At 42.0% G+C, this 25024-nt stretch overlaps 1 long non-coding RNA gene and 1 pseudogene across 1 annotated transcript in view; both read left to right on the top strand.

Annotated features, from left to right (window-relative positions):
* Window positions 1-17963, top strand: part of LOC137448194 (uncharacterized) — a 73697-nt gene extending 55734 nt beyond the window's left edge. The window contains exon 5 of the long non-coding RNA XR_010988998.1: window positions 17765-17963. This is a non-coding gene — a long non-coding RNA (uncharacterized lncRNA). The remainder of the gene's footprint in view (window positions 1-17764) is intronic.
* A 6-nt stretch (window positions 17964-17969) lies between these two features.
* Window positions 17970-25020, top strand: LOC137448153 (dynein axonemal heavy chain 11-like; annotated as a pseudogene).
* The last annotated feature ends 4 nt before the right edge of the window (window positions 25021-25024 follow it).

Below are 25024 nucleotides of genomic sequence, written 5' to 3'. Positions count from 1 at the left end.
GGGGAAAGCAGGCTTGGGTGGGGCATAACAGGCAACAAGATGACCCTTGTTAGAAAACATTTATGTTAAAAATATAACAAAATAAAACCAACCCTAAACTACAAATACACTCATGATTAAATCCTGAGAAATAAAACGTGCTGCACCACAAATGCACCTCCTAAAAGTCCTGCATTGCTGAGCAACTGATATTGGCATGATTGCTAAAGAGAAGTCTCAATAACTAAGTGACCACATTTACACACAACTGTGAACACATTGTGACAGCCTGGGCTGCCTCTAGTTAATGAGCAGAAAGACTGAATAATCCTCCAGGTCAGGATGGAGCTGCCCTGCATCTGCCCCCATTGCACTTTAGATTGCAGATAAGCAGAAGACACAAATGACTTATTTGCTGCTTGCTTTTGTTGTTTGTTTATTGTTTGGGTTCTCTTTTTCCCCCTTTTGCAGAGACTATTAATTTTTGAATAACATAAATACATTTCACTCTTTAAATTATATATATTTCAGTGTGGTTATTAGCTTTATTTGCAGGCAAACATAACTTAAGCAAACACGTGTATATTTAATGGCCGGGAGCCATTCAAGTCAGCCACAGCATTGCTGTGCAGTCTGTCCTAGGGCTTTACAGAAACTATGCTGTCTCAATTTGTCCTCCAGAATCTTAGCCATTCCTTTTTGACAAATCAGTGTGAATAACAGGAAATTAAAAGTACAAAGAATATTTACTCCACTACACGAGATCCCAAGGCAGTCTGAATAAATACTTGAAGTTGGATTTCATAAAAACCCTGTGACCTTTCACTCTAAGTTGAGAGTGAGCACTTTTGTTTCTGAAAATCTCTCAGCAGAGGCTGGCAATCAAGATTAAATCAGTTTGGGGGGGGGGGGGGGGGGGAATAAATTACTGTAAGAGCTAATAGAGCTAATCCAAAAATTTGAGTGCACTTAGATTCATTTTTGGTATCAGATTCTGAAATTAGTATGACTATAAATGTAAAATACATAAACAATCTCTCCTTTGGTAGAAAATCAGTGAAATAGATGTTACTATTGGCACCTGAAAACTTTTGTGTGCCCCAAAACACAATAGGTGGTTACTGCTGGGCCTGACTCCGCAGACCTCCAAAGTCATTGGAAGCTCTACAGAAGTCAATGGCATTTACCCGTAGACAGTCTCCAAGTCTTTGATCTGAAGGTTTACACATAGTCAGAAGAAGACTGTTGCCAATATTTGCAGTTTTATTAGTAATTTACTGTGTAAGTTAAGGGGGAAGATATTTAAAAGGATTAATTGAGAACGTCAAGTCTTTCCCTCCGAGAATAAATTCTTTTTGACTAGAACAGGAGACAGTTAACTTCTGAAAAGCATCAAGACTGATGATTTTGTCTATATAGCATTGACCTGGAAGCTCAGCCATTCAGACTAATAAATCAGGCAATTTATATTTAATCATTAACTAACTCCCGAGCTGAACAGCTGTTCAAAATTAGAAATGGGTCACCCCGGCCAGGATGACATTACAGGCAATCTATAATGCATTAGAATAAAATTATAGTGATTTTTAACTGTCTGGAAATTTATTACACTGCATGTTCTAACTCTTAAACCCTTGTTAGCCAATGTCAGTAGTGATTTATGGCGCTTGGGTGGCATGGTAAAATTACTGCAGATTTAAATAGACAATCATTCTGTGTTTAGTAAATCTTCAAATTTCAAAGCTGTTTTGGAGAATGAGGTGGGTGCTCTTTATTGTTTATGACTTACCAGTCAGTGACAATAAGAAGAGAGAATGGATAAATCAAAAAGCCCTCTTGTAAATTAATGGATTTATTGTCCTGTTGCCTTCCATTAATGGTTTAGAGAAGAATCCAATGAGTTCTGTAGGCGAGAATGGATGTCTAACAGACTTCAAAACAGAACCACTACATTACAAAGATTGCTGGTAGAGCTTTCAACAGGAATAGTCCTTTATTTGCCATTTGTTGCTTGTCCCTTATGAATGTAACTGGTGTTTAGGAGGCTTTCACACTGAGTTTCTTAGTTTACACCATGAAGGCTTGAAGGAATGTCATTAGATCACCTGGGCTGGTTAGACCCGATTGTTCAAGACCATGTGGTGAGACACTGTCACAGGTTGCCCAGGGAGGTGGTGGAAGCCTCGTCCCTGGAGGTCTTTAAAGCCAGGCTGGATGTGGCTCTGAGCAGCCTGATCTAGTGTGATGGATCCCTGCCCATGGCAGGGAGATTTGAACTAGGTGATTCTTGAGGTCCCTTCCAACCCTAACATTTCTATGATTCTATGTCCAGTCAGGTTTTGAGTATTTCCTGGGATGGAAACTCCACAATCTCTCTGGGTGACCTGCGTGTTTGACCACCCAAAATTCTGCCAAAATTCTAAAGAATTACATGCCTTAACTTACCAAATGTCTGTAGCTAGCAGGTTAAACAAGCCAGACAAATAAGAAGAAAACACCTGCAACTCTTCTGCCTTGCCCCTCCCTTGTAAGAAGAAACATGAGAAAAAAGTAGAACTCACATCTTTGTTGAAATCGAAACAGCTTTTTCTTCTTTCTCCTTTCTCCTATTATTTTTCTTTTCTTTCTTCTTCTTCCTCTTTTTGTTCCCCCCTTCTAATATTCTCATTTCCTTGCCTTTACTGAATCTTGCTGGAAATGATAGCACTTTGCACAAGACATCAGTGCTGTACTCTACCTGGTGGTAGGATGCCAGATGCTGCTACTACTTCTGTGTGTCAGAAGTATCTGTATCTGATCTAGACCAAAGCACAGATTACTGAGAAAATCTGGTAAGGGAAGGTCATAGATTGCTTGATGCTCCAACCCAATTTTTTTTCAGCTTCAAAGGCTTCAAGTCAACCCTAGGAAGTATGGATTGTTTCCAGTTTTAGGAAGTGTATCTCTTTCTGACACAGTACCTTTCCTGTTGTGCTTTTGTGCACTTCTGTTTTTTAACATGGACTTTAAACATCCTGTCACCTCCAAGTTGTTCAGAAAACATCAGTTTCTCATTCTGCTTTGCAGACTGAAAACATGTGTTGGAGCCAGCCTGTTGAAAACCTCCAAGCATGAAAGAAAATTTTATGCAATGACATTTTATTAACAGCAGCATTTATGTCATACTTTGGACTCCTCACAGAACAAGAACTGATGGAACATTTCTGGACGCCTTTACTAAAGTCACAAAATGGGAAGAATACTCTCCAGCAAGAGAGGTTTGTTGAAGTTACTGTCTTTCAAATATTCAAACTACAGACCTGTATTTAAAACTATTTGTTTTCCAGCATATAGAGTAGAGTAGAGTAGAGTAGAGTAGAGTAGAGTAGAGTAGAGTAGAGTAGAGTAGAGTAGAGTGGAGTGGAGTGGAGTAGAGTGGAGTGGAGTGGATTGGAGTGGAGTGGAGTGGAATGGAATGGAATGGAATGGAATGGAATGGAATGGAATGGAATGGAATGGAATAGAATAGAATAGAATAGAATAGAATAGAATAGAATAGAATAGAATAGAATAGAATAGAATAGAATAGAATAGAATTAACCAGGTTGGAAGACACCTTTGATATCATCGCATCCAACCCACCATCCAACACCACCTAATCAATTAAACCATGGCACCAAGCACCCCATCCAATCTCTTCCTAAACACCTCCAGTGATGGTGACTCCACCACCTCCTTGGGCAGCCCATTCCAATGGCCAATCGCTCTTTCTGTGAAGAATTTCTTCCTAGCATCCAGCCTAAACCTCTCCTGGTGTAGCTTGAGACTGTGTCCTCTTGTTCCGTCACAGGTTGCCTGGGAGAAGAGACCAGCTCCCAGCTGGCTACAACCTCCCTTCAGGTAGTTGTAGACAGAAATAAGGTCTCCTCTGAGCCTCCCCTTCTCCCAGCTAAAGTGCTCACAAACCCACATGCTTTCCTCAGTTTACAGGTGCATTTTGTGGGGAATGAGAGATAGAGGTTAAGTTGTCTTTGGCAAAAGAAAATCCCTTTCCCAGTTCTTAATGCCAGATCTGTCCTTTGTGACACCTGTGTAATAGCAGATGTTATAAATAGTGATAGAGCTGTCTATTGAGACCTGTTCTGCTTGGCTTTTCACCTCTAGGTAGAGCATGTAGTTATGATCATCCTCATTTCTCTGTACATGGAGGTAATCATGATAGTACACAGCAACTGCATGGAGGCTCTAACCCTTAGCATTGTCTCCAGCCTTCCGTGTGAAACTTTGGACCATTCCTTCCTTTCTTAATGCTGCAGATGCTCCTCACCTCTCCCTACTTGTTTCCTGTTTCTCATGGGCCACAAATCACTGCATTATATAATGATTAATGAAGTTTAGTCTCTGAAATATGTGACATGCGGAACTCTTACCCTGTTTTAAACCACGAAGGTAAGGCACAGCAGGTGAGCTGAGTTGCCTGATGATGCTCTGGAAATAAAGTTAAAAACAAACCCAAGCTTCCCAAGGTCAGCACTTGGAACTGTAGGGACATCTTTCTGTAGAGGTTTGCTTTGTGTGAGAGTTGAACAGTCACTAATTTGCATGGAAACTTGTTTTACCTGGAAGACCTTCCTGTTCTTTTCCACCAAAAAGTTGTCTTTCTCAAAAGCCTCCTCCTGCTTTGCAGCCTAATGCTGATAGGTAGGGGAAAAAAATGTGTCTGTATGCTTCTTCTCAATAATGGGACTCTGGGAATAAATGTCATTTTTAACCCTTTTAAGAATGCCCTGAAATTAATTAGACATTTTTCAAAATAAAACCAATCCATACTGTAACTTTTTACTTTGTAAGAGGCTTTCACTGAACAGCAGTGACATAAAATACTTCCTCTGAGTTTTGCTTGTTTTCCTGCAGGTGGGGAAGAGAGGATAAAAGCAGAGACAAGGCATTTGGGAATTGATAAAAATAGATATTTATTAATAGTCCTCTTCAGCAGGAAGAAGTAGCTCTGTGCTGTAAAGCATCAGCTTGGTGCAGATACAGGGACAATAGATTTATCTAGGCATTTAAATACTTTCCTTGCATTGTGTGAAAATTTGTATTAAAAATCCTGATAATTCCCCCAGTGCTGGTGATTTCCAAAAGGAAGTATTGCAGCTCATGGAAATGATTCTATTGCCTGCCCTTACAGTCCTGAGACAAAACAAATCATATTCTCAGTCTTCTGTCGTATTTAGATAAATGTGTTGCACAGGAGATAAATAGATCACATGCTTGCAGAGGGGAGTGGGTGCCTGTCTGTTAACACCAAAACTCAGATACCTCATTTCTCATGTGATAACCTCCAGACACCTGAGCACAGGGACTGTTCTGACTTCTCCCTCCCAGTGAAAGGGCTACAGCTCTGACAGCCACGTCAGCCCCACCTCAGAGGTCTGTAGTTGGGCATTCAAGTGGGAGATTCAAATCTGAACTGGGTAATGCAAGGCTGGGGTAATGCAAGGCTGAGGCAATGTAGTTTTGCTGCTCTGGCACTGCAAGGGCTGGAGTGCTAGATAGTACAAGGGATGGTAACGTTATGCTCTGGCCTTTCGTGGGAGATGCCTGTGAAGCTTGTCTCTCATTCCTTTGCCCCTCTTTTCTCTAGATTTAAAATAAATGTCACATTTAGAATACATCATGAGAAATATTCCCACAGATCTAATTAAGATACCTTCAGATTCACATTTGCAGGATGATAGGAAAAATAAAGGAGCTTGTATTTGGTGCAAGTGATTTTGAGTCTGCTCATTTGTCTTCTACTGCTTGTCATGAAAACCTCTGACATGATTGTTGAGTCTTCAATGCAGTTGTCAACCTAAACAATAATGTTGATTTGCACTTGCTTGAGAGTAAACTTGGTAAACCTCATTAAATGTTTCATCTGATGATCTGAAATGCCATGTTACTCTCTCTGCTCAAATCTGAGTTTATTTTTAAGCTTGAAAGTGTTCCTCTCATCTATTCATGTTTAAAACAGCACATCAGCAGCCCCATGGAGAAGGACTTAGGAGTCCTAGTGGACAAGAAGTTCTCCATAGGATAGCAACATGCCCTTGTAGCCAAAGGCCAATGGTATCCTGGGGTGCATTAAAAAGAGTGTGCCCAGCAGATCAAGGGAGGTTCTCCTCCCCCTCTGCCCTGGTGAGGCCCCACCTGGAATACTGCATCCAGTTCTGGGCTGCTTAGTTAAGGAGGGACAGAGATCTACTTGAGAGAGTCCAACGGAGGGCTTCAAGGATGGTTAAGGAAGAGAAGCACTGCCCTATGAGGAAAGGCTGAGAGCCCTGGGGCTGTTTAGTCTGGCGAGGAGAAGACTGAGAGGGGATCTAATAAATGTATGTAAGTACATGAGGGCTGAGAGTCAAGAAGAAAGGGACAGACTCTTCTCACTTGTGCCCTGTGATAGTACAAGGGGCAAAGGATGTAAACTACAGCACAGGAAATTCCACCTCAACATGAGGAAGAACTTTACTGTAAGGGCTGCCCAGAGACCTTGTGGAGTCTCCTTCTCTGGAATCTTTCAAGACCTGTCTGGAGGCATTCCTGTGCAACCTGCGCTAGATTCTGTGGTCCTGCTCTGGCAGGGGTGTTGGACTCAATGATCTCCAGAGGTCCCTTCCAACCCCTAATCTCCTATGCTCAACAGCACAGATTTTTCATGTTGAAGAATATGATGTTTAATATGATAAAAAATCAGAGACAACCCTGAAGCACTCCTGGATGGATCTTAAGTCTTACTCAAATAGCGTTTAGAATGATTGCACAATTTCAGGTTGTTAAAAGAGAGAAAATTAAAGAAAGGTTAAATAAAAAAGGGTATCTAATTTTAGACAGCTCACCCAAGGTTTTTCTCCCTGCTTTCTCCCCATATTTCAGGCATTGGTGCCTGAACAGTAGATACAAGCCACACACGACAGCTCAGATCTTTCATACATGGAGCTCCTTAAGATGCACCCTTGCCCTGCCCTGATCTCAAAGTGATTCCTCTTTATTACATTTTTCTATATTGGCATTTGAAATACTTCAGACTAAGATTGCATAAGTTTGCATTTTAGAGTTTGTAGAGAAGAAACTGCTGAGAATTAGAACTACACTGGTCTAAAAGAGAGAGCAGAAACTGCGCGATCTGACGAGCCTGTAAGGCATGATACAGAGGGACATAAAACAACAGAAAAAAGTTATTGGGAAAGAACTAGGGTCACAGCAGTCTAGTTTTGCATTTACTTAGCAAAGGCATCCATGTGGCAGAATAGAACTGTACACACAGACACGAGCCCTCATACCTGAAGGTATTCAAATATAGGTTCTGGTGATTTTAAGAGGCATTACATAACCTAGCACTTTGTGGCTCTTTGAAGATGCAGGAGGTCTCCTTTGTGGTGCACTGGTAAGATATATACTCCTTTATTACCAAATAAGCAGAATTTTCCTCATTCTGGATTAATCTCTGTTATTTGTTTATTTTAGTAGCTGTCAGGTGCATTATATATTTTTTTTTCCTAATAAAGAAAGACTAGAAAAGTATTAGTGATAGATATGGTGCAGTCCAGCAGTTGAAGTTCATTAATAATTGGAATGTTGCAGAGTATGAAGTAATGAATACTAATTACTCCTTTCATGTCTGACAGCACCCTGTGGACCAATACATCAGCTCAGACTTTAATTTGGTTCTAGTAATGGTTTCATCAATAGTACATTAATTCTGTGTTTGAAAAGATATACAGTTGAACCTGACCCACACAGTAGATACCACTGTCATAAAATGGCCACATGCTGACAACAACTGGATAATTACAAATAATTAAATCCACTGAGCTTCAGACAATCCTAATTTTAAGTAAAATATATCTTATCATATCAATCGACAGGAAGCACAGCGAGGGAGATTTATCAACTTGTACTCCTTCCAAAGAAAGTGTACTAGGCTGCATGTTAAAGAACTTGCTGATCTGTGAAGCAGCTTCATAAAAGCCTCTCTCCCATCCCTTGTCTACCAAAGGTGCTCTCGTGTTGAGCTCTTGAACCTTCTGCAACACCAGCTTCTGGTATTGCTTCTGAATGAAGCCTGCAGAAGAAGTTCTCAGTTTCAGAGAAATTCAAATATATGTATGCATTTCACATTTTCCTCAGAACGTGAGCCATTATCATAGGATCAATAGAATGGTAGGGGTTGGTAGGGACCTCTGGAGATCCTCCAGTCCAAACCCCCTGCTGAAGCAGGTAAGCTTTGGTCAGGCTGCAAAGGAGCATGCCCAGGAGGGTTTTGAAAGTCTCCAGTGAAGAAGGCTCCAAAATTTCACTGGGCAGCCTGTTCCAGTGCTCTGGCACCTTCACAGTAAAGAAGTTTCTCCTTAAGCTCAAGTGAAACTGCCTGTGCTCTAGTTTGCACCTGTTGTCCCTTGTCCTATCACTGGCCACCTTTGAACAGAGACCAGTCCCATCCTCATGACCTCCATCCTTTAGATACTTACATGTATTAACAAGATCCTCTCTCAGTCTTCTCTTTTCCAGGGTAAAGAGCCTCAGGTGTCTCAACCTTTCCTTATGAGAGAGGATCCAGTTTCTGGAGCAGTATAGAGTGAATAGGCAACAAGGCTGATGAGAGGCCTTGAGCACAAGCCCTATGAGGATAGGCTGAGGGAGCTGGGATTGTTTAGCCTGGAGAAGAGGAGGCTCAGGGGTGACCTCATTGCCCTCTACAACTACCTGAATGGTGATTGTAGCCAGGAAGGGGTTGGTCTCTTCTCTCAGGCAGCCAGCACCAGAACAAGAAAACACAGTCTCAAGCTGCACCAGGGTTTAGACTCGAGGTGAGGAGAAAGTTCTTCACTGAGAGAGTCATTTGCCATTGGAATGTGCTGCCCAGGGAGGTGGTGGAGTCACCATCCCTGGAGGTGTTCAAGAGGAGATTGGACGTGGCACTTGGTGCCATGGTCTAGTCATGAGGTCTGTGGTGACAGATTGGACTCGATGATCATTGAGGTCTCTTCCAGCCTTAGTTATACTGTGATACTGTGATAATTACAGGTACTTGTTATCTCTGAAGATAAGACTTCTTTCTTAAGTGCTTTAGTATATATATATATATATGCCTAAGAGATTTTAAGTGTTCATGTTTGGATGTTTTCTTAGTTGGAATTTTGGAGCCAAATAAAATTTAGACTGTGGCTTCATGTTCAATGTGGCTTTAAAATGCTCAGATTTCTATTACAATATTTTAGGATATTTGCTTTAAGATCTATAAGACATTTTATCTCTTTCCAAAGACCAAAAATCCCCCCCAAAAAAAGAACAAAAAATCCCCAAACAACAATTTTTAAAGAATATCAGTTGTATTACATAGCTTTATGAACAGCATGGAAGGCACAGGAAAAGAAGCAAGTAAAATTTAGGTGCAACTTACTAGCAGTGCATGCCAAAATGATTCAAAATGCACACACTTAGATTTTCTGAAGCAGGAATAGAATAGAATAGAATAGAATAGAATAGAATAGAATAGAATAGAATAGAATAGAATAGAATAGAATAGACCAGGTTGGAAGAGACCTTCAAGATCATCGCGTCCAACCTATCATCCAACACCACCTAATCAACTAAACCATGCAACCAAGCACCCTATGTCAAGGCATGAAAGTAAACAGGGCCAGTTGTAGATGGCACTGAGTTTTGGACTTCATCTGCTGTAAGAGTGGTGTCAATAGTCACCATCATTGGGGGTGATTAGGAGGAGACTTGATGGGGTGCTTGGTGCCATGGTTTAATTGATTAGATGGTGTTGGATGATGGGTTGGACATGATGATCTTGAAGGTCTCTTCCAGCCTGGTTTATTCTATTTCTATTTCTATTTCTATTTCTATTTCTATTTCTATTTCTATTTCTATTTCTATTTCTATTTCTATTTCTATTTCTATTTCTATTTCTATTTCTATTTCTATTTCTTTCTATTTCTATTTCTTTCTATTCTATTCTGTAGGCATAGGCTTTAGTGTTTTAATCTCTGTGTTTCCTATCCTGTCTCTCCAGCACCACTGGTCTGGAGATGACTGGGCATGAACATTAACTATAATAGATCAATGTCATTTTGACTCATAGGAGAGAAGACAAGGGAATGAATTTATTGTTCCTAAGGCTGCTATTTGCATTCATATAAGCTGTTACACCTGCTCGAATCCTTTGCACACTCACAAAGTAAAGTGGTAGTGATGTCTCTTCAGTTTCATGATTAGGTTATTACAAGATTCTCTAAGATGTCTTGAAGTTTGATTTATGTGCACATGTGGCTTGTAGGAACAAATTTCCATTCTTATGAGGCATGACTATTATATAATTCACTCAGTTTCTCCATAGAGAACCTATCCTTGCCTTGAACATCTCACCAGCTGTGCAACTTTAAGGCAGTGCTTTTCCCACTGAACTAGTTTGACCAACTTGCACAGTTTGCCTACTGAGATTGCCTGGTAACAGCTTTGTTCTGCACTTGTTTTCACCTGATTTATTCAACTTCATTCTCTATGTTACTTGTTGGAGTTTTCAAGTCGGTTCCAGCTTTTAATTTTAAGCAGCAGGAACTGAAAGAAGGCTCCTTTGGAAAATGCATTTATCCTTCTTTCTTCACACAGGAAAATACTGTTTCCCTTTTCTTTCCTGTCCAAGAATTTATCACTTCTTCTCATTCTTGCTGAGCTGTTCCAAAACAATTAGCTACAGGAAGCTGTCTTGCTGTCAGACATTTAAAGTTGTGATACATTTTGGAGAACATCTGCCCTGAAAGTTACTCTTTTTTTTGTTCTGAGTTGCTTGAAAGTATGGAGCTCTGTCTGTTACTGGGTGGGACAGTGGATTACACCAAGCTGTGTGGTGCAGCAGACATGCTGGAGGGAAGGGAGGCCATCTAGAGGGACCTTGATAGGCTGGAGAGGTGGGTCCATGACAACCTCATGATGTTCAACAAGACCAAGTGCAAGGTCCTGCATCTGGGTCAGGGCAATCCCAAGCACTGATATAGGCTGGGCAGAGACTGGCTTGAGAGCAGCCCTGAAGAAAAGGACTTGGGAGTGCTGGTGGATGAGAAGCTCAACATGAGCCACCAGTGTGCACTTACAGCCCAGAAAGCCAATCACATCCTGGGCTGCATCAAGAGAAGCATAGCCAGCAGGTCAAGGGAGGTCATTCTCCCCCTCTACTCCACTCTGATGACATCCCACCTGGAGTACTGCATCCAGTTTGAGAGCCCCTATTACAGGAAGGACCTGGATGTGCTGGAGTGTGTCCAGAGAAGGGCCACGAGGATGATTAGAGGGCTGGAGCTCCTCTCCTGTGAGGACAGACTGAGAGAGTTGGGGCTGTTCAGTGTGCAGAAGAGAAGGCTCTGAGGAGACCTAATTGTGGCCTTCCAGTATCCAGCCTAGAAGAAAGCTGGGGAGGGACTTTTTAGGGTGTCAGGTAATTATAGGACTAGGGGGAATGGAGAAAAAATAGAAATGGGTAATAGAATAATAGAATAATAAACCAGGTTGGAAGAGACCTTCAAGATCATCGCATCCAACCCATCAACAAGTCTTTCACCATGAGGGTGGTGAGACACTAGAGCAGGTTGCCCAGGGAGGTGGTGGAAGCCTCACCCCTGGAGGTTTTTAAGGCCAGGCTGGATGTGGCTCTGAGCAGCCTGATGTAGTGTGAGGTGTCCCTGCCCATGGCAGGGAGGTTGGAACTATATGATCCTTGAGGTTCCTCCCAACCCTGATTCTGTGATTAATTAAGTCCATTCTATCTGCCTCTGCTGGTAGAATAAGAGATAGTGAAGAAAAATTTACCAGAGTATTACTCATCTTTAGTAATTTCTTCAGCAGCCTTTTTTTTTCAGATGTCTTCTATCTTGAACTTCCATAAACAGTGCCTCTATCTGCTACACTTCTTCAGAATCCAGGATTAACCTCTAAAAAGATACATTTAATTGGGAAGGAAAAAAAGAATGAGGCATTTCTGCTGGGTATCCCCCACCTCTGTGTTTATCGTTGTTGCTTATACTCCTTGAACCGTGTGAGAGCAATAACAAAACATTTATTTTTCCCAGATCTGTAATTAAGAGAAAACCTAGAACAGCTGCAGTAATAAAACCCACTGAGTCATTAGGTAGTTTTTGTCTTTCATAGATGATAACCACAGAAATTGGTAATTTATTGCTCCTGTGAATTGAGAACCCATAAAGTACTCAAGTCCAGAACTCTAAAGCTTATTACATCGCCACATAGGCCTTCTAGTGCTGATTCTCTTAGCAAAGATTATTTTTCACTGTCAAAGCAAACTGGAAAGGTTGTCTTTTGTTAGATCTCTGCTTGTCTCCTGTTTATTGTGTGTTTATTGAAAACAAAGAAAAATTGTTGGTTTATTCCCTCCAGCTGGAGTCAGTTTTGAAGTTTGTGGAGAGAGCAGTGTCTGAATTGCACTCTATGCTGTTGAACTGGAAGGTGAATTCATGCCTGCCCTAGCAAGGTTGTATTACCTGAAGGACGTGACTGTGTGGCAAAATTATTTCACTATAATATAAGCATAAACCAGGGAAACTCATGCCTAGTATTTTGCATGGCAGTAGCATACAACATTCACATGTGATGTTGGGTTTTGTGAGAGGCATGCATGTCCTAGCACTTACAGATGCTAGACTATTTTTAGGAATTCACTTGCAGTATATCATCCAACGGCATGAGATTTGACACATCCAAGTGCCGGGTTCTGCACATTGGCCACAACAACCCCATGCAGAGCTACAGGCTGGGGTCAGAGTGGCTGGAGAGCAGCCAGGCAGAGAGGGACCTGGGGGGTCCAGAGAAGGGCAACAAAGTTGGTGAGGGACTTGGAACAGAAACCCTATGAGGAGAGGCTGAGGGAGCTGGGGTTGCTTAGCCTGGAGAGGAGGAGACTCAGGGGTGACCTTATTGCTCTCTACAACTACCTGAAGGGGGGTTGTAGACAGGCAGAGGTTGGTCTCTTCTCCCAGGCAGCCATCACCAGAACAAGAGGACACAGTCTCAGGCTGCACCAAGGGAGGTTTAGGCTGGAGGTTAGGAGGAAGTTTTACATAGAGAGAGTGATTGCCCATTGGAATGGGCTACCCAAGGAAGTGGTGGAGTCACCATCGGCTGGAGGTGTTCAGGAGGAGACTTGATAGGGTGCTTGGTTGCATGGTTTTGTTGGTTGAGTTGTGTTGGATGATAGGCTGGACACAATGATCTTGAAGGTCTCTTCCAACCTGGTTTATTCTATTCTATAAATGACTTTTCCTCCTGATCCTTGGAGAAATGCAGAAGTGCTTTCAGATACCGTTGCATTTAGCCTATGTCGTCTGGCTAAGGGATGTCAGAAGCAGGTAAGGATGTTAAGAGCTGAAATATATGTGCCCAGCTCTGGCAATGCTCTGTGATATCCTAGAAACAAAGCAATGTTAAAATATCTACAGAAAATACTTGTTCGTGTTATGATGTGACTTTTGTGATTGTATTTGAAGTGTTTCGTATCTATCCTATTGCAATCACTTTGAAGATTGATTTGACTTTAAGAAGGACATTGAGACACTTGAACGTGTCCAGAGAAGGGCAACAAGGCTGGGGAGAGGCCTTGAGCACAAGCCCTATGAGGAGAGGCAAAGGGGTTGTTTAGCCTGGAGAAGAGGATGCTCAGGAAAGACCTTACTGCTCTCTACAACTACCTGAAGGGTGGCTGTAGCCAGGAGAGAGTTGGTCTCTTCTCTCAGGCAGCCAGCACCAGAACAAGAGGACACAGTCTCAAGCTGCGCCAGGGGAAGTTTAGACTCGAGGTGAGGAGAAAGTTCTTCACTGAGAGAGTCATTGGTCATTGGAATGTGCTGCCCAGGGAGGTGGTGGAGTCACCATTACTGGAGGTGTTCAAGAGGGGATTGGATGTGGCACTTGGTGTCATGGTCCAGTCATGGGGTCTGTGGTGACAGGTTGGACTCGATGATCCTCGAGGTCTCTTCCAACCTTGGTGATTCTGTGATTCTGTGACTTAAATGTCAATCCAAATTTTGTGGAGTTTGTGTCTGCCTATGTTCCATCATCTAAATGTTCTACTGACCTTTCTTTTTTAAACAGAATATTGTTACTCTTGTTTGGATATCCTTTCTTGGCAGAAAACATTCAAAGCCATTACTGCATAGAACATACTGTACTTGTGCTCATGTGTGACAGGTGATGGTTGAAGGTTGGCATACTGCGAGTCGATGACACAAAGTTGTGGCACTTGCTCACACCAGCCTGACCCACAGCACCCACTCTAGTATATAAGCACTCTTTGTATTTGTTTTTATTGATGCTGTGCTATAGAAGCAGGAAGATGAACTTCGTATTGCCTCACTGTCAGGCTCCAAAATGTTACTTCAGGAACAGTAGTGCTGTATGGGACAGGCTGACACCTCTCCTTGACTACAAGGGGTCAGGAAATTATACCTTCTGAGTAAGGGATCTTATTCAGTGAATGAGATCTGAACCTAACATTCATTCACCCAGCAAATATTAAATGTGGAACAAAACGTTTAGCAGGTTGACTTACAAAACTGATTGTTGCTATTTCAGTCACCAGCCCTGCTGTCTCCTCTGGTCACAATCAGCTTGTTTTTTTTAGGATTTACTGCTAAGCTCTATCAGAAGATGGGAAAGTGAACTATATTTAAGGAAATAGGTAGCACAAGCCCCATCCCTGGAGGTTTTTAAGACCAGGTTCTGAGCAACCTGATCTAGTGTAAGGGGTCCCTGCCCATGGCAGGGGGATTGGATGAGATGATCCTTGGGGCTCCTTCCAACCTTAACAATTCTATATGATTGCAAGAACTAACTACCACCTCATTAAAGACTGTTTGAAACTAAGTTTATGGTAAGTAATGAAGCTAGACGTTTACCCCTAAGCCACAGACTCTTTGGTACAGCAGTGAATAGGCCATTGGTGTCTGCTGTCTATGCAAATGAAACTATGCTAATGAAGAAATGTCCTGTGCCTTCTTTATATAATTGTGTTGTGTTCAGTCATCCTCATTTTGGTTTTGAGCTGGCTGCATCTGAAGTTTGTTTTATATCCATTTCCTATGCTGCCAGATCATACAGTACCCACCTTTTGCAATCTAAGAGATTTGTTGGTTTGGTTTTGCTTTTAATTCAGTGAGATCCCTATTATGGTGCCTTTAATTCCTTCCCAGATATATCAAGATTGAAGACAACGAATGTGAATCCAACAATCATTTCCATCTCATCCTTCATACTAAACTGGCTAGCACTCACTGCAAGCCAGAACTGCAGGCTCAGACCAACCTCATTAATTTCACTGTCACCAAGGGCGGCCTGGAAGACCAGCTGCTGGCTGGGGTTGTTAGAGCCAAAAGGCCAGATTGAGAAGAACATAAGGCAAAGACTATCTTTTGATCTGTCCATTGGCCCTTCTGAGATTTTAAGGCTGGCTTTAATGTGCCTGGTTGAATCTGCTGTACAGTAATCGTTAGTAACCCAGGTATTAGAAAGATTTTGTGAAGTGTAGAAAGTACAACTACTGATTTGCTCAAATCCATGCTCCCAGAGGGCTTGACCTCTGCTAGAAATTAAATTTATTGTGATTATATTCCCACACTTCTCTCCAGTGCTTGGTTTACTCAGGGCATTGCGTTTAATTTACAGTGCAGGATTAAAGCCCTCTGCAGTGCTTCATCTATCAGTGATCTTGAGCCAATAACAGTGAATAAAATTTCATGCCAGTCTATAAGATGATATGATAACACTGTTAGGACTTGGGGCACTTGGTTAATAAATCATAAATTATTGCTGCAAAGATACAGTTCTGTGGCTGCTGCAGCAATACCAACGTGTAGCAACTCACAAATAGAAATACTTTTATAGCTGGTTATGGAAGACTGAGCAGACTGTGATCTTAAAAAAAAATGGGGGGGCAGGGAAATACACAGGGGTGTGAAATGAATAATAGGAACACTTCTTGTTTCTCTAGTGTGTCTTTCCCATTTCCTCAGGTAATTCATTAACCTCGTCTGCAAAGATTTGCTACACTCCTTTGAGGTACCGCAGCTTCATGCAAGGGCAAACTGGGTCAGAGAGCTTAATTACCCCTTGAAGAGTGAAAGCCATATACTTGGGAACACACTCTAAAAACAGCTGGCCATTTTCCACTGCATCTGCATATTGTTCCATGTGGGGCTGTGTGCTTATGACACCTGTACCTAGGGCCTTTTGATGCAAGGGTCAGATTCTGGTAGAGAGCTTGGCATATGACTAGTGAAGCTATTTCATCATCAGAAGGTCAGCCCAGTAGAGCAGGTTACCACCATGCTTTACCACACCACTTGCTGCCAAAGTGGGGTTCTACAGCCTTCTGATGGTTTTCTCAGCCTCCACATAGATTACCACTTGCCATCTCTGGCAAGTCCAGAGTCCTGTGGTGTAACCTGAGGAGGAAGGAAGCTAAGAGAGAGATCAAGTTCTAGTCTATTTTGACCTTGACCTTCTTATTTAGGGTGTCCCAGAAATTAGTTCTAGTGTACTGGGACAGAACTGTCACTTCCAGAAATTCAGTTAAAACAACTGATGTAACTAAGCAGAGTGATTGTGAGCCAAACTTTCTAAAACAGTATTTCTTGCTATAATTTTAAGTGCAGTGCTTTCATTCCCTCTTCTAGTCAGCCCTGGACAAGCAGCAGAACTGTTTTGAGACTGAGCTCAGGCAGCTAGAAGATGACATGCAGCTCAGCCTGTCAGCTGCCTTGGACAGTTTTTTAGCTCACAGTGAGCTTGTAGAGAAATCAAATCAACAAAACCAACTGTAGCAGAATTGCAGCACAAGGTGATATAACAATTCAACTGTTTTTAATAGCATAAAGTCACTTGTAAAATGTGCATTACTCATTATTTTTACTGAAACATTTATATGACCCAGGAATAGTCAAATTCCTTTCTGTCCAGCAAGGGCTTTCCACCCACGTATCCACAGTTTCATATCTATGCTATGTAGTTGTCACATTAATGTTCATTTTTTTTTCTTTCTGACTTAAGTGTTTGAGTTAGTACTCAGAAATAAATATTAGCATGAAATATGAACAGATGTATTCATATGTGATTGCCATGCTTGCTGCAGAGAGGAGTCCTTCCCTAATTAGAATGGGATGGGATGGGATGGGATGGGATGGGATGGGATGGGATGGGATGGGATGGGATGGGATGGGATAGGATGGGATAGGATGGGATAGGATGGGATAGAATAGAATAGAATAGAATAGAATAGAATAGAATAGAATAGAATAGAATAGAATAGAATAGAATAGAATAGAATAGAATAGAATAGAATAGAATAGAATAGAATAGAATAGAATAGGTTAACCAAGTTGGGAAAGACCTTTGAGATCATCAAGTCCAACCTATCACCCAACACCATCTAATCAACTAAACCATGGCACCAAGTACCTCATCCAGGCTCTTCTTAAACACCTCCAGTGATGGTGACTCCACCACCTCCCTGGGCAGCCCATTCCAATGGCCAATCTCTCTTTCTGTGAAGAACTTCTTCCTAACATCCAGCCTAAAACTCCCCTGGTGCAGCTTGAGCTTGCTTACCTTAAATATTTGCTACTCTCTGAAACAAAGTCAGTTTGCTAGAGTATATCCATATTATTTTTGTGTATGAATAGAAATGTTTTGGCAATTGTGTGGAATAACCATGGCACATTAAAAAATAAATGAGATAACTCTCATACTATAGGTGGCTGAAGGCAAAGGAAATGAAGCTCACATTAATGTGACAAGAGTGTTGCAGAACACAGCCATAAGAGTGTTCATTTACTTGATTAGCAGCAGTCTGGGCAGCATCAACTCCATCACTGAAGGTAAAATTTTATCTTGCTGATTTGGTTTCAGTGTGCAAGGAATGGGATGCTGCTTTCAGCAGGATACTCAATATATCTGTCATGACCAGTAACAGATGTTTACACTGGCAGGGCTATGTGTCTGAGAAAGGAGAGTACAATCCTGCTGAACCATACATGGTATATTCCCATGGGTCTCTCTGTCAGCTATCTCCATTCTGAAGGTGTTTCATGACTGCTTGAAAAGTTTATCTTCCTTATGTTAAGCTATCCCCCAGGGCTGACTAGGAAGAGTTTTCATAGAATACATCCAGTCAGAAGATACCACAAAGATCATCCAGTCCAACCCTCAATCCAGCACTGAAGGGCCAACACTAAACTATGTCCATAAGCACCAGGTCCTACACACTGCTTAAACACTCCCTAGATAGGTGACTCCACCACTGTCCTGGGCAGACCATTCCAATGTTTGATATCGCTCTTTCTTTCCTAATATCCAGCCTGAATTTCCCCTGGAGCAGCTTGTAACCACTTTTTCTGGTCCTGTGACTTTACATTAAGGAGAAGAGGCTGTCCCCTCCTTGCTCCAACCTCCCTTCAAGGTTTTGAGAGATTTTGTACAAAAACATTCACTGTGGCAAATTCACCAAATGATCTAATGGCATGAGGAAGGGAGATCACACACCACAAAACTACTAGCTTGCTTAACTGAGAGGTTCTCCTGCTGAGAGAGAGTGAGAGAGGCAGAAGAGTACTGCTATTGGCAGCCCTCATCCTTGGCTTGCTGAAAGTTTCCTCAAAAGCCTCTTGGCTGAAATAGCTCACATTTTAGACTGCTTAGGCCAGCTCTTCTTAGAAGTCTCTTCATAGAAGCCTACTTTCCACAACCTCTCTTTTCACAAGCCATGGAATTTTTGAAAAGGGGAAGCTTGTTTTCTTGGCCTCAACAGCTTTGCAGAGATGGAAAATTTTCACATCGGGGTACTGATGCGCACTGGTCTGCTGTTTCTTCACCAGAAGGCAATGCCTCTGTTCAAACCTGATGGCTGCGCAGTTTCTCACACAGTGTGGCTGCTGCTTCAGTATCAATAGTAATTGCAGAAATTCCAAAGAATGCTCTTATGTAATTCTTCTAGCTTAAAATTCTGCAATGACTTCATGTAGCTATGCTGAGGATAAATAGCATGAGTTAGCTGCTGGTGGCTGGATCATTAGGATTGAAGTTAATGTTGCATATAGAGTAAGAATTCAGTAAATAATCCATATCTCATTTAGACTGTTATTTTTCCTTTTAAATTCAGTATCTCTATGCCCTAGAAAATATCAGGACTGGGTGGCAGGTTTTGCCCTGATGAGCTTGCTCCAAAAGAATCACACAGAATCTCCAAGGCTGGAAGAGACCTCAAAGATCATCAAGTCCAACCTGTCACCACAGACCTCGTGACTAAACCATGGCACCAAGTGCCACGTCCAGTCCCCTCTTGAACACCTCCAGGGTTGATGACTCCACCACCTCCCTGAGCAGCTCATTCTAATGGCAAATGACTCTCTCAGTGAAGAACTTTCTCCTCACCTCGAGCCTAAACTTCTCCTGGTGCAGCTTGAGACTGTGTCCTCTTGTTCTGGTGCTGGTTGCCTGGGAGGAGAGACCAACCCCCTAGGTAGTAAGTAACAGAGGTGGGAATTAAACTAGGGAAAGTAGGAAAAAAAGGAGGGAAGGAAAACTGGTAATGATTCTCTGCTTTATGGTGCAGATGGATTTATATACATGACCTAAGTTTGTAGCACTGTGTTGCTTAACTTTTGCCTTTTTTTTTTGTAGAGGAGGTACTGGGATAGATCATCAAGAATGGAAATGTGTGCAGCAAATGAAAAATAAGCTCAATCACAATTACAGAGAAGACAGAAACCAAAATAAAGATCACAATAAACTGATTTTTAGATGGAAAGAGAAAGGACTTTTAATAGAGAAAGAGATGTATTTATAGCAGAAAGGAGAGATACTATATGGTATCATAGAATACATAGAATACATAGAATAAACCAGGTTGGAAGAGACCTTCAAGATCATCGCGTCCAACCTATCAACCAATCCAACCCACCTAAACAACTAAACCATGCAACCAAGCACCCCATCAAGTCTCCTCCTGAACACCTCCAATGATGGTGACTCCACCACCTCCCTGGGCAGCCCATTCCAATGGGCAATCACTCTGAGTCTCCTCTTCTTCAGGCTAAGGAACCCCACTTCCCTCAGTCTCTCCTCATAGGGCTTGGTTCCAAACCCCTCACCAACTTTGTTGCCCTTCTCTGGACACATTCCAGCAAGTCAACCTCCTTCCTAAACTGAGGGGCCCAGAACTGGACACAGTCCTCAAGATGTGGCCTTAACCAGTGCAGTATACAGGGGCAGAATGACCTCCCTGTTCCTGCTGGCCACACTGTTCTTGATGCAGGCCAGGATGCCATTGGCCCTCTTGGTTGTCTGGGCACACTGCAGGCTCATGTTCAGCCTGCCATCAACCAGTACCCGCAGGTCCCTCTCTACCTGGCCACTCTCCAGCCACTCTGACCCCAGCCTGTAGCTCTGCATGGGATCATGCATGGTATCATGGCAAAGGTGTCTCTTTTTCCCATTCTATGTGGTTAAAGTGATAAAACAATTAGGAATACCTCTCATAGAACCCAAGGGATTTTTTTCAGTATACATGCAGCTCATGTGGCAGAATTGATTCAGTGTAAAACAACTCTCTCAAAACATCCATACAAAACCGCAAACATACCCCAAGCTACTCAGGATCTGCAAATTTCCCAAAGCTTTATGACAACTTCCAGCCTAAAGAGGTCTTGGAATGCTAATAGAAACAGCTGTGCACTATATTTTTTTCTTCACTCTATATTATGGGATATAAAAAGGACACAGATATAATTAGATGGGTTTCAGAAATCTCTACTTTTGTGTCTGTGACCGTTTGAGGCTGTGCCTTTAAGAAAGGGACAGTGCTGGAACACTCTGGCTGAATGTTTTGGTATCAAAATGAAAACATGATATTCTAAACTAATTTCATTGGTAGATTGGTAGAATGAAACTTTAAGTTTTAGTTCAATTGGAATTTTTCTCAGTTCCTCTCTGTTCTCCCTTTCCAGCCTGTCTGCTTCTGAGCAACTAGCCGGAGTTTTGACCTTGAATACCAGATAAGCACTAATCCTGCATGCCCTTGGAGGCCTAATAAGAATTCTCTTCCTTAATAACTGCCTTTTCTCTCTCTAACCCTTTTTGGGGAAAAAGGGAGGTAGGGGGAGAGAGGGGAGTACAGGGGGGGAGCCCTCCTCTGTCCGGTGGAGGGAGTCTTGTTCCTGTATTTTTCTTTGCTGTATATTTCTGTATATATATTGTAAATACTGTATATATTGTGTAGAATCATAGAATCAATGAGGTTGGAAAAGACCTCAAAGATCATCAAGTACAACCTGTCATCCAAGACCTTGTGACTACTACACCATGGCACCAAGTGCCACGTCCAATCCCTTTTTGAACACCTCCAGGGATGGTGACTCCACCACCTCCCTGGGCAGCCCATTCCAATGGCCAACAACTCTCTCTGTGAGGAACTTTCTCCTCACCTTGAGCCTAAACCTCCCCTGGCACATCTTGAGACTGTGTCCTCTTGTTCTGATGCTGGTTGCCTGGAAGAGACCAACCCCTACCTGGCTACAACCTCCCTTCAGGTAGTTGTAGACAGCAGTAAGGTCTCCTCTTCTCCAGGCTAAGCAACCCCAGCTCCCTCAGCCTCTCCTCATAGGGCTTGTGCTTGAGGCCCCTCAGAAGTCTCTTTGCCCTTCTCTGGACATATTCAAGTGTCTCAATGTCCTTCCTAAATTGAGGGCCCAGAACTGGACACAGTGCTCAAAGTGTGGCCTAACCAGCGCTGAGTACAGGGTACAATGACTTCACCGCTCCTGCTGGCAACCTGCATTCCGTATTGCTTGTACATATAGCTCTACCCTTTTGCTTGTCCGACTGGGCTAGCTGTAGTTTCTTTCTTTGTGGGGGAGGGAGAGCAAGGCCTTCTCTCAACCCACCACAGTGGTCAAGTTTGTCTAAGGGTAACTTTTGCATGCAAGACTTGTGTCGCTATGTTTGTGTATGGTCCCATAAGCTAAAGAAAAGCAACTGCTCTTGTTGGTTAGGCCATCTTAAAATTTGGGTGAATTTGACCTTCAGTACATAAATATCACACACACATATAAATATATATATATATATATACACAATGCAGCTATTTCATGTGGAAGGTTTTGACTAACCGGCTAGGTTTGGTTTTCATGGTGTCTTTTTTGAGCAGATAAATTTCATCTCTTGTGTGTAGGAAGGGTTTGAAAAAAAAAATCTGTCACATCCTCCAGTGAGTAATATTTAAGAATATCTTTCCATTTACAATAGATTTCAAATAAATATTTTAAAATAGCTTTGAAATGAGATGTAAATTCTTCTAACACAGCTCCCAAAAACACAGCTGTGGGAATTCGTGGCAGTTTGAGCTTCCTACTCAGTAATACCTTGAGCCGTTAATACTGCAGAAGTGGCTCCGCAGCAAGTGGGATGACCTTTTTCGATTTTGTATGCTGTCAAGATGCTTCTGAGAAGTAAAGAGAGAGAACTCCTTGAATTGGATTTCCTTCTTCAATTCGAAGTTGAATACACTTACAAGAGTCCTGTTGACTTCTTAACTGCTCAGCTATGGAGTGCCCCATTAGCGTAGGTTGGGAAAATTGCTTTTCAGTTCTAAGTCTATTTTGATGTTATTCCTGGAGGCATGCTACAGCTAGACAATTTCAGATAAAGTCATATATTCCACTGTAATTTTTAGTAGAACTGGTGATGCTTTCAAAGAGGAGTTGTCTTTACTTTTTGACTGTGTTTTCCTTTAGTCATTATGTATTGCACTTTGCAAGGAAATTCTGTTTCACCATAGCTTGTCTTGTCCCCTACAAAGAAAATTTTTGGCCCCCCCCCCCAGCTTGTTGTATCTTGATATTTAACAATAAGCAGACAGAGTGGCAATACTGATCTAAGTAAACTCTTATCAGTACTATTCTTTTCATATGTGTGTGTATATATACATGTATATGTAGTTTAGTCTTTTAAGGTAAATCTCGAATCAATCCTTTGTATTTGATGAAACTTTTTTTACATACCACTCAAAGTCTTAGTATTTGTCTTCCTGTTTCAGTCATAGAATAGAATAGAATAGCATAGAATAGAATAGAATAGAATAGAATAGAATAGAATAGAATAGAATAGAATAGAATAGAATAGAATAGAATTTAGAATTTAATAGAATTTAGAATTTAATAGAATAAACCAGGTTGGAAGAGACCTTCAAGATCATCGCATCATCAACCAATCCAACCCACCTAAACAACTAACCCACGGCACCAAGCACCCCATCAAGTCTCCTTCTGAACACCTCCAATGATGGGGACTCCACCACCTCCCCAGGCAGCACATTCCAATGGGCAATCACTCTCTCTGTATAGAACTTCTTCCTAAGATCCAGCCTAAACTTCCCCTGGCACAGCCTGAGACTGTGTCCTCTTGTTCTGGTGCTGGTTGCCTGGGAGAAGAGACGAACATCTGCCTGTCTACAACCTCCCTTCAGGTAGTTGTAGAGAGCAATAAGGTCACCCCTGAGTCTCCTCCTCTCCAGGCTAAGCAGCCCCAGCTCCCTCAGCCTCTCCTCATAGGGCTTGTGTTCCAAACCCCTCAACCAACTTTGTTGCCCTTCTCTGGACTCGTTCCAGCAGAAGGTTCATGCAGAAGGTACATTACCTCTGTGTATGTCTTTATTATGCTTCCAGGCTATGGCAGTGTGTTCAAGGATTAGATAAAGATATTTAAGGATCCATCAAGAGGTGAAAGAAGTGGATGGATTCAGTGGATAGACAGACATCCAGAGAATTAAAGGCTTCCTTGGGAATGGACACACAAAAGCCTTCTTCAGAAGCTAATCATACTAAGTGTTCTCTGTCTGGACAGAATGAGGTATGCTCTTAGGTATGAAATCTGAGAGCAAGTCTTTCAGGGCAAGCATGTCTGAGAGTGGCTTGTATGTGTCAGTGTAGAGAAAATTCAGACCTTAAAAGGAAGGCAAATAAATTATCAAACTGGCTGATCAGCCAGAAACTGAAACCAGTGACTGTGGTCCTTCCCAGCCTGTTCTGCTGGTGAAGAGTTTCTGAAGAGGTAGTGTGGTGTGACATGAGTTCTGGCACTTTTGGACAGCTAAGCTAAGACAGCATATAGGTATGATGAGGAGCAGTTGGTAGCTGCAAATGTATTTCTCAGAATTAGTTCTTATGGAATTAGAGCTGGTAGCTAGATAGCAAGATGGCAATTTTCAGGTCTACCTTCTTTATAATTCTGTGATGTCAATAAAGATTCTGTTGTGGCTGCTTATGATCTTCTCACAGCTCTTTTCCTGTTGTACTGTGTCCATCTTTTGATTCCAAATGATGGTCTCATAGACCTGATCTTCCACATCCCATCATAACATCTTTCACTCATTTATGTGCCTTCTGAGAATGCAGGTTTTCTGTCCAGCTGCCCTGGCTTTTAGTGACAATATTGCCTGCATGCACTGACTTCTTGAATTCAGTTATTAAAGAGGTATTTTTCATTCAGAAGTTGCTGTTTTCTGTCATGTGGCTCCTATCCCTCAGAGAAACTGGGATGATCATCTTCTGTCTTTGATTGTCACCTGCCTCCCATTCTTCCTTTCAGTTCAATTCTGTGTCAATGACTGTCAGACCATCACTGTCAACTGCTTAAGTCTGAGAATGATGCAGACTTGAAGCTTGTATCAGGGAATATTTCAGGTGTTTAGAGAAAGGGGGGGGGGGGGGGGGTGTATATGTATAGGAACTTTGTGGTGGAAAATCTTGGTTGAAGATATGTGGAAAGCACAAGGATGCACTTACTACAATTTTATGAAGACAGCAGTCCAACCACTCTGGTGGTTTTATTCTGCCTCCAGGAGAAGACCCGCTAGAACATATTGAGGCACTATGTAATCTATTATTTGCTTCAACTGTCTTCTCATTAAAGATAAGAAAACTTGAGCTCAAGGTGAAATGGAGTATGCAGGGCTAGAAGA

The sequence above is a fragment of the Melanerpes formicivorus genome, unplaced genomic scaffold (genome assembly GCF_026170545.1).
Source record: "Melanerpes formicivorus ecotype bairdi unplaced genomic scaffold, bMelFor1.0.p_v2 SCAF_23, whole genome shotgun sequence".
Taxonomy (NCBI): domain Eukaryota; kingdom Metazoa; phylum Chordata; class Aves; order Piciformes; family Picidae; genus Melanerpes; species Melanerpes formicivorus.
This window is presented reverse-complemented; position numbering and strand designations above follow the sequence as displayed.